This window comes from Chaetura pelagica, unplaced genomic scaffold, assembly GCF_000747805.2.
Source record: "Chaetura pelagica isolate M959 unplaced genomic scaffold, ChaPel_1.0 scaffold137, whole genome shotgun sequence".
Taxonomy (NCBI): Eukaryota; Metazoa; Chordata; class Aves; order Apodiformes; family Apodidae; genus Chaetura; species Chaetura pelagica.
In genome coordinates, this window is record NW_009953947.1 from 25,659 (window position 1) to 38,159 (window position 12,501).

The window sequence follows — 12,501 nt, forward strand, 5'->3', positions numbered from 1 at the left end:
CATTAAGTCTCTGTTTTGCTTTTCTTTCAAATATACTCTGAAGAACTGAAACATAATAATTAAAAATATGGCAGTGCAATATGTTCTGGTATAGTGACTGGTAGTTTTACTGTTCATGTTGAAAGGAAAAGACCTCTTGATCTAGTGTAAAAATATGCATTAATATCAGTGAGACTACTCTCATCAGTACATTCGTATGCTTATATTGCTGAAGCATCTGCTGATTCGGATTTTACTTAGAGGTCCCACTGAAGACAGCATTCTTTGCAATAATTAGGTTAATAAAATGCAAATTAAATCAGTGAATACAGTCACTGAATGAAATAGTAATTGTTTTCCTGATCTCAAACCCAGGAAATTTTTAAAAATATAATGGCCAGCCTTGCTATTTCATTTGCATTTTCACAGAGAAAACAAATATTCCAGTTGTGTTGGGTTTTTTTTTACTTTTACTTTATTTTTAACCTAACAGCATCTTGCTGGGTACAAACAGTGACAGCTCTAGGCAGAAAAAGCAAGATCATGAGCAAATCATAAATTGCTGGAATGGCTACTGGAAGCCTGGAGTAGGACTGAAGCAGTATACAACCTAAGGGAAAATTAAGTAACTGTTCATCTCAGCTTCTTCCTACTTCACTGTGAGAACTGTATTTTTTGTCTTAGCCATAGATTGGACTGATTGCTCACATCCTTTGCATATATATATGGATAAATGCATATATATATATGTGTGTATAGCTGTATATTTTCAAAATCATATATATAATCTATCTAATTATTGTGATGGAAGGAAATGTTCAGTATTTGTTCAAATGATGTATTTATTTTGCCTGCTCTGTGACTCTTAGGTTGATACTGGAACACAGATCAGTTTCCTTGTGCAGATCAACATTATTTTTTTTCTGTGTAGTTTTTAAAATTATTTTCTTTTTATTTTTTTTTATTTACTGAAATGTATCTTAGACATATTGTTGTTTTAATTCGCTTGTTCTATTTTAATCCAATAGAACTAAACTATAAATAAAAAATTGATCTTTGTATTGAGCAGTTGAAGCTTCCAGGAGTAGAGGGCTAGTTCTGAGAGTTCAATCCTGAATAAAAAGGAGTCATTTTTTATGAAAAGAATCAGTAATACATGCTTGGGTTATGCATAATGGTTGCACCTTTACTTTGCATAATTTTTAGCTCAGAATGCAATTCTCATGTTAGTGATGTGGGTGCTACTTGTGTTTTCATCCTTAACAATACTTGATGTAGGTGGAAATTACATAAAAGTAGGCAGATGATTGGTATTTTTGTGTTACAAAAGGAAGTTAGAATAAAGCTAAAGTGTAGAAAATACAAAAGAAAGAGGATACTCAGTCTTTCTGAAAATACATTAAGTATTAAAAAGGAGTTTATATTATTTATTTTGATATAACATTGTCTTGTCTATGTATAAACTAGTAAGTTGTTTGGGAATGGTGCTTTGTTTTATACAAGAGTTTTATATAGTGAGCCAACCAATGTGTCATTCTGACAGTCTGGTGCAAACTTGTATGTATATCTCTAAATGGATAGCTGCTGATTTTCCACTTTTTGTGAGGAGTAGATCCATATGGAATAGTGAAATTTGAATGCCATTTTAGGGTGAGTTTTTGATGTCTTGGTTGGTTTTTTTGTTGTTTTATTGGGGTTTTTTTGTTTGGTATTTTTTGGAGGTTTTCCTGTTGTTTGTTTTTTTCATCTAAATCTATCTTTACTTCTTTTTAATCCAGAAGAGATTTAATATTTAAAATGTATTTAGCTACAAATAATATATATATGCCATTTTTAATACATTTTGTATGTGTTTATTGATGGTGGATGATAGAAAACAGCACAAAACATATAATTTGTCAAAGGTCTTTCTTTCTGCATCTCTGCAAGTGGTTTTGTTGCAGGAAGTCAAGTAAGGTTAATGTTTTTGTTTCCCTTCTGAATAATCAGTAATGATTTTTGAGCTAATTCTATGAAGTACTTTCTGCCTCTCTCACAAAAATTACTCTTGATTTACTGTCTTGAAATATCTCATTTGTTGTGTCTGATTGTTGATTTCTCAAAAAAACTGTTTCCTCATTTTTTGGTGTCTCACTGCACGCCTGCACAGAACACACATTTTCAATTAATTTGTTATTAATATCTTTCCATTTCTGCAACAGGTGGGTTCTTATACCACTTTTCCCTTGGTACTTCTATTTTGATAGCATTTCCTTCCATTTTCAAATTATTCCTCAATCCTGTCATAGATAACAGGGAATGTGAAGTCAGAGGGACATTGAGCAGTTGTTTTTATTTTTCAGAAACCAGGAGAAAAGTAGGTAATTGAAGGGTATGGCAGAGCTCTGCAATCCTCTGTTCTTGTTCTGCTACTGATATGGTTCTTCCCTCAATTCCCTGCTCATGTTTGTCTTAATATATCAGGTCTTAATTCTCATTTTAAAATTTTCAAGACATGAAAGATCCCTGCTTATGTGATTAGATTGTACTTAGCAAAATGAAATTAGAATACATTAATGAATAACTAATTAATCATGACAAACTACATAGCTACAGAATTTCTCTTTCCATTCCCTTGCCTCAGGGATTATAATCTTTTCAGAAGATGATAGATAGCTTGTCTGCTTTTTTGGTTTGCTGTATGCTGTCACAAAGGGTGAACTGGATGCCTTTGGCAGTACTTTATGCTCTGCTATGGCATGAGCTGTCAAGAAGAGGGTCAAGGGAGATATACCTGATGATTATTCACAAGATCATACACTTGAAATCTCATTTTGTGAGAAAAAAAATTGTCTTTGGTTAGTCCTACAATGTGTCTTTAAACATTCTTCCTGAAGTAAGTTTGTGGAAGTCTGTTATCCATGTATTTTGTACCTTCCCATGTTTTTTTTTTCTGTCTTGCACATAACTGGAGAATATTTTTATTATTTTTTTGTTTGTTTCTACAAAAATAGGTATGTCTTGCTATATTATTTGAAACGTCGAGATTTCTTGATGCTAGAAAAAAAAATAAATATTAAAAATTCTGCCAGTGTTTGGAAGCCTGAAGATCGGGGAAAAAAAAAAATAAAAATCTATATTAACATGAAAAAAACCTGATTTTTTAAATTTATATATTTTAACATGAAACAGCTTGACAGTTCTGCAAGCATCAGTTGGTGTTTCAGTTGTGGAATTGATGCTTTGAATAAAATTAATGAAGTAATTAATTTACATATATGTCTTCTAACACAGTTTATAACTGCAAAATGCTAGCCAGATGTTGACTTGTAAACAACGCAGAAGCTACATACATCATAAAGCTGCTTTAGTGCCAGATTATGTCAATAAATTACTCAATGGTCTTTCAAGACATTAAAAACTCCTAAAGTTTTTTAGTGAGATCTGTCAATGACATTAATAATAAATAAACAGTTCCTCCTGTTCTATAGCTGAGGAAGATGCTTAGTAAGATTATGATATTCCAAATATTTTTCTGAAATGTAGTATAAAAATCAAAGTTAAAAGCATGTCCATCAAATTGGCACCAATTCCTTTGATGTTGTTACATCAGTTTACAGAAACTGGGATCACAGCTTTGGTTTCTTTGCTACTGGTGCTGTCTCATTTTCTGAACCATTGTTCAGAATGCATAAAGCATTGAGAAGAACTGGCAAAAGTAAAATACATCACAAAATGCAGTGTTGTTGGATCCTTCAAGTGTCAAAATTTCTTCACTTTGGTTTTGGGTTGTATGCTATAATGATGAAACAAATATTTTTTAACATCATTGTCAGATTTTTAGCTGATATACACCAGAATACTGTTACCACAGTATCACAATATCTCAGTATCATTCTAGTTGGAAGAGACCAAGATCATTGAGTCCAACCACTACCCTAGCTCTGCCGCATCCAATCCTGTCCCCTGGCACCACATCTGTCTTTTTAGATGTCTCCAGGGATGGTGGCTCAACCACTTCCTCAGACAGCATGGATCACCAGGTCCGACTCCCACCCCAGAACAGGAAAACGAAGTTCACACCAAGTCCATGAGGGCGTTGTCCAGATGTTTCTTGAATATTGTCAGGCTCGATGCCATTACTGCTATCTCAGTGTGCTACCTGGGTTCCCTTCCAAGGCAACTAAACCAGAACATGCACACTCCTAGTGCACCTGACCTGCATCAGCTCTTAATGGGTATTCAGGCTTTAGTGCAGATGAGATTTAGCAAAAAGTAGGCTGGTAAGATGTAGCAGAAAGTAAGTCCTCCAAATCCCATGAAATATGAATGTCACATCCCAGCGCCTTCTGTTTCAATATACAGTCTCTCTCCCCACTGCACTGCTGGCTGATATGGATGAAGCCACTGAAGCTTCAGAAAAGCAGAGTAATGAGTTTACCAGAATAAGTCATGTTGCTTCATACAGGTGGGTTTTTTTGGGTTCTTTTGTTGAGTTTCATTTTGTTTTGCTTTGTTGTTTGGGTTTTTTTTATATGAAAAAAACCAGCAAACCCACTGGGCCTTTTCCTTTTTTGAAACAATTGCTGAATTGGGCTGTTAACAGATTTGAACCCTTATTTCCCGGGAGTACATCCTGAATTGGTGCAGATTATCAGAGCATAGTGGGATTTGGCTGGTGCTAAGCTTCTGGCACTGAGTTTTGTTTCCTTTATTTATCCAATATAAAAGTTAAATATGTGTAGAAATGCCTGTGAGACTGAAGCTGAAGTTTATAGTGTTTCACTGAGTGCTGTAACTCCACCCTAAAGCCTTATTTTAAATCCAGATTAATAGTTTTAGGTCCTCCTCTTTATGCTAGAAAATGTGATGTACTGGATCCTCACACCCTGACTTCAGTTGAAAGTAGCACTTTAAAATATCATATGATTTTAGAGGTGCTTATCATTTATTCTTAACTGTTTAGGTTACTGATGCATTTTTGTCACTCCACAGCAGTTGATCCACCTGTGTCTGTATTTCCTTAATATATTGGTCTCTTCCTATTATTGGGAATAATCTTTTTAGTAGCCTTTAGACACCTCAAACTCAGCAGTATCTCTGATTTGGAAATACCTATTTATGCAGTATTTACTCATTCAGGAAAGATTATGGCCCTTACTAAAATATAGGAAGATAAAGTAACTGAAATTTAGTACAGTTTAAACCATTAGGGTAGGTATACAAGGCAATAAGATGTCTTTCTTCATCACAGTCCAGTAGTTTTCTGTGACTTTACTACCTCTTCCTGTGATTTTATGTAATCACAAAGCAAAGGAAAAACAAGGAGAGCTTCAGCAAGCACATGATTATAAAAATGTATTTCTGTTTGGACATCTTTTGTAGAACAAAGAATTAATATATGGAATGAACAAAGCAGCAAATACAGAAAATTCAGATGAACCCTAAGAGAGTACTCATGGCATGAAAGCAGACCAAAAAACTGCAAAGAAGCTTAATTTTACTGTGTTCCCAAAGTACTTTTGAGTCTTTAATTATTTCAAATGCATTTTGAGTCTTAAAAAGTGATTTGTAATGGTGGTGGTTTTTTATTTGCTTACAAACCTAAAGTAGTAAGTTGTGACTCTTAATTCTGTGATCTGCTTAGTGCATTAGACTGACAAAATATTATGTACAGAAAGAGTGGCTGAACACTGCAGAGTTACAGTGTTCTGAAGAGGAAGGATCCTTGTGCCATAAAGGACTTTGGTCATTAACTTCAGGAAGGCAAGGATTCTCCCCAAGAATGGAATTCAGCTTGGCATCTTGGAATCACAGGACTTGCACTCTGTTTTGTTCCTCGTAGATTTAATGTTACAGATTAAATAAAAATACTTTTTTTCTCTTGCAAAGATATAGGGAAAGTCTTTGTGTGTGGCAAGAAACTGCAACATCTTTAGAGAGAGGAAAACCTCTGCTTGTACAGGCAGCAAGCACTGAACCTTTCTAGTACATAATAACCCCTTCATCTTAAAGAAAGAAGAGCTTTATTCATATTCCCGCTATATAACCTGAAAAACAACATTAAATTATGTCAAGGTACAATACCTATGGTGATGCCTGGCTATGGAATAACAACATCTATTTTATTTTTCCGCTCTGCTTCTGAGAAGGCATGATGCAGTGGCACATGGGACAGATGTCTCATAAATTGGAGAGAGGGCTTCTTCCTTGGATAGTTACATTTTAGAAAATATCTGTCTGCTTCTTCTTTCATGTCTCCTTTGGCCAAAACTAACAACAACGAAAACAACAGAAATAAAATTTCTGGAAATTTCATTATTTGCAGCCCACAAGACTTGTCCATGAGATAGAATATTGACAAGGAGCAGGGGCTGTCACATCTGTACCATAAGAAACAGACCTTGTCTCATAATAATTTTTCTCACGTTTCCCACTTGTGTATTGTATTCCCCTCACACTCAGTATGTCTTGGATTGCTGTTGCCAAAGATACATTTAGATAGATTAAACCAGCCTGCTCTTCATTAATATTTCATTTATATGGGGATTAGATTAGAATCCATTAGCCAAATCCTCTATATTATTTTATTATTTATGAAAATGCTCTAAACCTCCCAAAAAAAAAAATATCTATGATATCTATGTATGTTCTTAGTGTATTATCTATATCATATGTAGACAAAAAATTATATTATGTAATTAATAATATATCAAATATAGATTATATATTTACTTATATATTAAGGTAGTAAAAATTTTCATTGTTAATTTGCAAGCATTTAATATTAATTAATTAAAAATTAATAAGAAATGTATTTTTACTTCCAATTCTTGTGCTGTTATTAACTCTTTATAGAACTGCATTGTTTGTGGTTACTAAATTTCAGCTTCTAAAAAGACAAAGTAACAAAGAATGATGTATCAGAATAGGACAAGAAAAAGCTTTTTGCTCGGCAAATCCAACTCTTAATCTAGCTAGTCCATATCATTTCTTCAATTAACTGATCACACTCCATTTTAAAAGGCCTGGACTCCTTGCCTTTGTCTCCTATCAGAAGATCACTCTATAACCTTCTGCTCTAAAAGAGACTCCTGTTTATTCTTAAGTGGCTTTTACTCTTTTGCTGTTGTACCAGTGCTATCCTTAAGCCTATGTACCATTTTCAGGCTTGAGTTTACTTTCTGACTGCCTCATTTTTCTGGGTTAAATTACTCAAACTCTCTGCCTTCTCACAGAAGACAGGTTTTCTGTTCTTCTCCAGGTGTCTTATGGCCATTTGCAACACTTTTTCCCCCTTGTAATTAATCCCTTTGGTGTAATAGACAAAACAAATGCAGTATCCCAGAGAATATGTGAAGTGATCTTTACAATACCGTATTAACACATCTCTGTTTTTGCTGGAGATAATTGTGCTTTCCATTTTACCATGGCTGGGGAGAGGACAGATGGAATTGCTGTTGATGGACAATGTACTTGTGAGAAAAAAATGCAAGAACTTTGTGACAAGTGATCCACATAAAACTAACAGGGTAGCATTGATTTCTGAATTAATTGAGTTTTCATACTAGAACTAATATATATTATAATGGGAACTGACAAAACAGTTAAAACATTGCTGATAGCATGAAGTAGGAGAGAGATTTTTGCATGATAGCATGAAGTAGGAGAAAGATTTCTGCATGAGATGACCTGTTTGTAGCTCTTTTCTTTCTCTCAAGGAAGCTCCTGCTTAGGACTTAGTGATCTTGTACGGTGCTCTAGTGACTGAAAACTTATTGCAGTTGTGGGTGACCCTGGCAGAACAAAGACTAAGTTTAAGAAGAAATTAAAAAACAGAATTTCCAGACAATCTTTTGATTGGTTTTGTTTGGTTTTGTTAGCACCTAATTATTTTTTTAGTAGAGAAACGACTTCATTAAAGATCAAGTATCAACTACAGATAGTTTAGTTTGAGTATCACTGTGATATCCTTTGAAATGCTAACAAAAAAATTAGGAAGACCAGAGTTAATATGTGTAATATAGTAATAATTTATTTCTAAATGGATATTTTGTTGATATTTAATCTTAGGTATTTTAATAAAAAATACAACATACTTATTTAAAAATAATGCACCACCAAAAAAAACCCCAAAAAACCAAAACAAATTACTTCCCACTAGGAAGACTATTTTGAAGTCACCTGTAAAAAATACGGATGGTGAAAAAATCAGGAGGTGCTAGAATCAGTTTAATAAATTAATTCTGGGTTTCATTTTGCTTAGGTTCTTATGCTGTACATAGCTCCATAAAATCCAAAAGTCCTCTAGAACCACTCTAATTAACAGTATCTTTCAGATATTTTGTCTTCTTGCCAGTTTTCCAGAAAAAAAACCCAAAACCCTAGAGCACTGTATGGCTGTTTACATGGGGCATTATTCTAGTCTAGAATACATGCTGGTTTTTTTTTTATTTTAAAGGAAACGAAGCAAAAAACTCCTTTCATCCTTCCCAACTTGTAAGATGCACAAATACTGTTATCAACAATAAGCTACAGTATATAGTACAGGTGTCTTTTGTGTTTGATAGAGATAATTAGCTTGTTGAAAAATTATGAGTATGTACTGAAGAGTCTATGATTTCATGTTGTATTAACTCTTATTTGTTCAGCTATAATAAATAGAAGCTTGATTCCATCTTCTCTTACTGACATTTTTATTCTCGTTGCCTTCTCCTGGTCATTTCTTATTTTAATGAGCTTTTACTGTGCTTCTCTAGCTATCAGCATGTGGTGGCTAAGCCAGTCAGCAGACAGTGTATGGCCTTGCCAATTAATTTTTGTGATTTGACACAGACACAACAGTATGTGAGACTTCAGTGACTTCAGTGAGTATTACTTATAGAAGTGTCTGGGACATAATGTCAAATATCTAATGAGGAGTGGAGAAGTTGTTTATTTAGAGAAAAAAGTACATGACATTTTATCCTTTATGCATTTAATTAAGGGTGTAAAATATCTACTGTCTAAACTTTTCTTTCAGCGATCTTAGATGTTGAAATTATTTTATTTCATTATTGTTCCATATGCTGAAATTTGTATTTTAATACTTTAATTTTTATGCACCATTGAATGCATATTACCCAAACAGTTCTAATTATCCAGTAATTTTAAATGTAGTTATGACAGGAAATGCAAATGCTACTTTCAAAGCAAGATTTTGTAACCGATTTACATACACAAGATCTAGCAGAGCATCACTTAGGGTAACGACATAGACAATTGGAAATGCCACTATATAATAGCTATTGTATGTTAAATTTTAAGAGTGTTTTTTTGTGTTTTGTTTGCTTGTTTTTTTCTGTTTCTTCTGTACTTTCAATGAAAAAAATACATATCCTTTGCATTCTTAAGAATTATCCTTGTTTTGATAAAAAATAACAAAGTTATTTATTTCGTAATATTTTTTTTTCCACTTGTAACTCTTTACCTTTAAATGTATGCAATTAAATTCCAATGCAGTAAACCTACACACAACAGAACACTTTCAAAATAGCAGTAAACATGGTTTTACCAAGGAGAAGTCATGTTTGACCAACCTTATAGCCTTCTATGAGGAAGTAACTAGGTGGATAGATGATGGTAGGGCGGTAGCTGTGGTTTATCTTGATTTCAGTAAAGCATTTGACACTGTCTCCCACAGTAAATAAACTGAGGAAGTGTGGTCTTGATGGCCAGGTAGTGAGGTGAATCATGAACTGGTTGAAAGGAGGAAGTCGGAGAGTGTGGTCAATGGGACAGAATCTGGTTGGAGGTCAGTGACTAGTGGAGTCCCACAGGAGTTGGTACTGGGACCAGTACTATTCAATTTTTTCATCAATGACCTGGATGAGGGAACAGAGTGTGCCCTCAGAAAGTTTGCTGGTGACACTAAACTGGGAGGAGTGGCTGACACACCAGAAGGCTGTGCTGCCATTCAGTGAGACCTGGACAGGCTGGAGAGTTGGGCAAGGAGAAACTTGATGAAATTCAACAAGGGCAAGTGTAGAGTCTTGCATCTGGGGAAGAACAACCCCATGTACCAATACAGGTTGGGGGCTGACCTGCTGGAGAGCAGTGTAGGAGAAAGAGACCTGGGGGTCCTGCTGGACGGGAGGATGACCATGAGCCAGCAGTGTGCCCTTGTAGCCAAGAGGGCCAATGGCATCCTGGGGTGTATTAGAAAGGGTGTGGTTAGTGGGTCAAGAGAGGTTTTCCTCCCCCTTTATTCTGCCTTGGTGAGGCTGCATCTGGAGTATTGTGTCCAGTTCTGGGCCCCTCAGTTCCAGAAGGACAGGGAACTGCTTGAAAGAGTCCAGCGCAGAGCCACAAAGATGATGAAGGGGGTGGAACATCTCCCTTATGAGGAAAGGCTGAGGGAGCCTGAGTCTCTTTAGGTTGGAGGAGACTGAGGGACGACCTCATCAGTGTTTACAAATATGTTAAGGGCAAGTGTCAGGAGGACAGAGCCAGACTTTTTACAGTGATGTCCAGTGATAGGACAAGGGGCAGTAGGTGCAAACTGGAATGTAGGAGGTTCCACATAAACATCAGAAAAAACTTCTTTACTGTGAGAGTGACAGAGCCCTGGAACAGGCTGCCCAGAGAGGTTGCGGAGTCTCCTTCACTGGAGACATTCAAAACCTTCCTGGACACGTTCCTGTGTGATGTGCTCTAGGTGATCCTGCTCTGGCAGGGCGACTAGATGATCTTTCAAGGTCCCTTCCAACTCCTAAGATTCTCTGATTCTCTGAAAACAGCTGGTGGATGCTTTAAAAAATACAAGATTTGTCGTGTTTGTAAGACTCTGAAAAAATTGATATTCTGGAGCATGTGTGCAAACTGCATTTAAAGATTGCAGTTTGTCGAGACACACTCCTATGATTCACACCTGAATGTGTGCTCTACCAGTACAAGTGAGTGGAGGTGCATCGTTTAGAGCTCGGATTTATTTGCTTAACCTCTATTGTAGAAGTTGTATAAAACAGTCTTTGGTTTTCCCAGTTCTCTGATTTTTTCTGTTACTGTCTTCTAACTGGTTCCTAATCAGGTGTGAAGTTTTTTTGGATGACTGACATGGATTGGAGACATTCCTGCAGTTTTCAGTGGTAGAAGCCAAAGTATCTAAATTCAGATTTCTGGTCCCACTGCAAGGACCAGTTACCTTGGAGACAGTGTTTAGTTTGGAGCCACTATAATCTTTCTTTTGCCCTGGCCTTTTGCTCATGCTGAACTTCGTATGAAAGAAGTAGATGGCTTAAAACATGGATCTATGTTTAAAAGGTTGAAGCTCCAGTTAATAACAGAATAGTTTTTTGAAATACCATATCTGGGAATTATGGAGAAAATGTACACACATCTATATAAGCCAGTGCAAAAATATAATTAAGAATACCTTAAAATCAAAAAAGATCATTCCTTCTTATTCCAAGGTAAAATGAAATGGGGATACAACTTCCCAATGACAGTTGAGAGTGTGTAGCATACTATATAATTTAACATAAGATGGAAAGAATGTAATAATGAAAAAAACTACTGAAAAACATAAATCATAAAGATGATTAATTCATACCTTCAGTAGAATTTCTATAATATCCTTTAGCATGGATACAGATGGGAGCCTCTGTCTGCACACATATACAAAAATATGCATTTGCAAACACATTGTCCCTCTATGCCCACTTTTAAATAGTGTAATATTTGATTGCAAATAATTATTTAATTCATAATATTAACTAGTCCATCCTATCTTTAAAGAAAGCAATGAATCAACTTCACTAAACAGGATATGGAAGTGTAATACTCTCCACTCACTAAAAGATTAATGAACTGCTGAGGAGCTCCCTTCTGTTCTCTCTAGTGTATATGTAGCTGCCACATCAGGGAGCAGCAGCTGACATATTTTCAGATAAAGTAAATAGCTCTCAGGGTTTTCAAATAAAGTTGTACTCTGTCATGTATGCAGGCCCGGGCCTATACATTGAATAAATCATCTGAGGTGTATTCTACGTCTTTTAAAGAGAGCATAGTAGTACTCTCTATTTTTCAGTGATTGCATTTGCAGAGGAAAATTGAATCCATTCCTTGTCAAGGCCCCAAAACTTCATGTCATAAAGAAAAGGGGAAAAAAGGAAAAGATGGATGGAGTTCAGTGGAATTAGCGAGGAAGAGTGATGTTCCTTATTATGTAACGATAAATTTTATTTTTTCATCCTGCCCATATCAAGTGAAAAGTAGCAGTTGAAGTACTTTGAAGCAGTAATCTTCAAAGACTTCTTTTGGCAGAATTGGAAATAGCTTATTGTAGAGTTGTCTACAACTAGATTTTCCTCATATTATCAGTCACAAACTCTTTTCAGTGGGGAAATTAACTCACAAGGAAAGGTGTTTCAAGAATATACAGCATCTCAGCAGGTGTGGCTATTGAAACTCTAAATATTTTATTTTAGTACAATGCATGTTTTGTATAACAGAAAAATGAAATCCTCAATGTATTCATGGGATCAAGATAAATCCATCTGTCTT

The 12,501-nt window shown here is 35.3% G+C and overlaps 1 protein-coding gene across 1 annotated transcript in view; it reads left to right on the forward strand.

The window, feature by feature from the left end:
- The window catches only part of CACNA2D1 (calcium channel, voltage-dependent, alpha 2/delta subunit 1), a 151,733-nt gene that overhangs the window by 20,792 nt on the left and 118,440 nt on the right, over nt 1–12,501 (forward strand). The window lies entirely within an intron of this gene.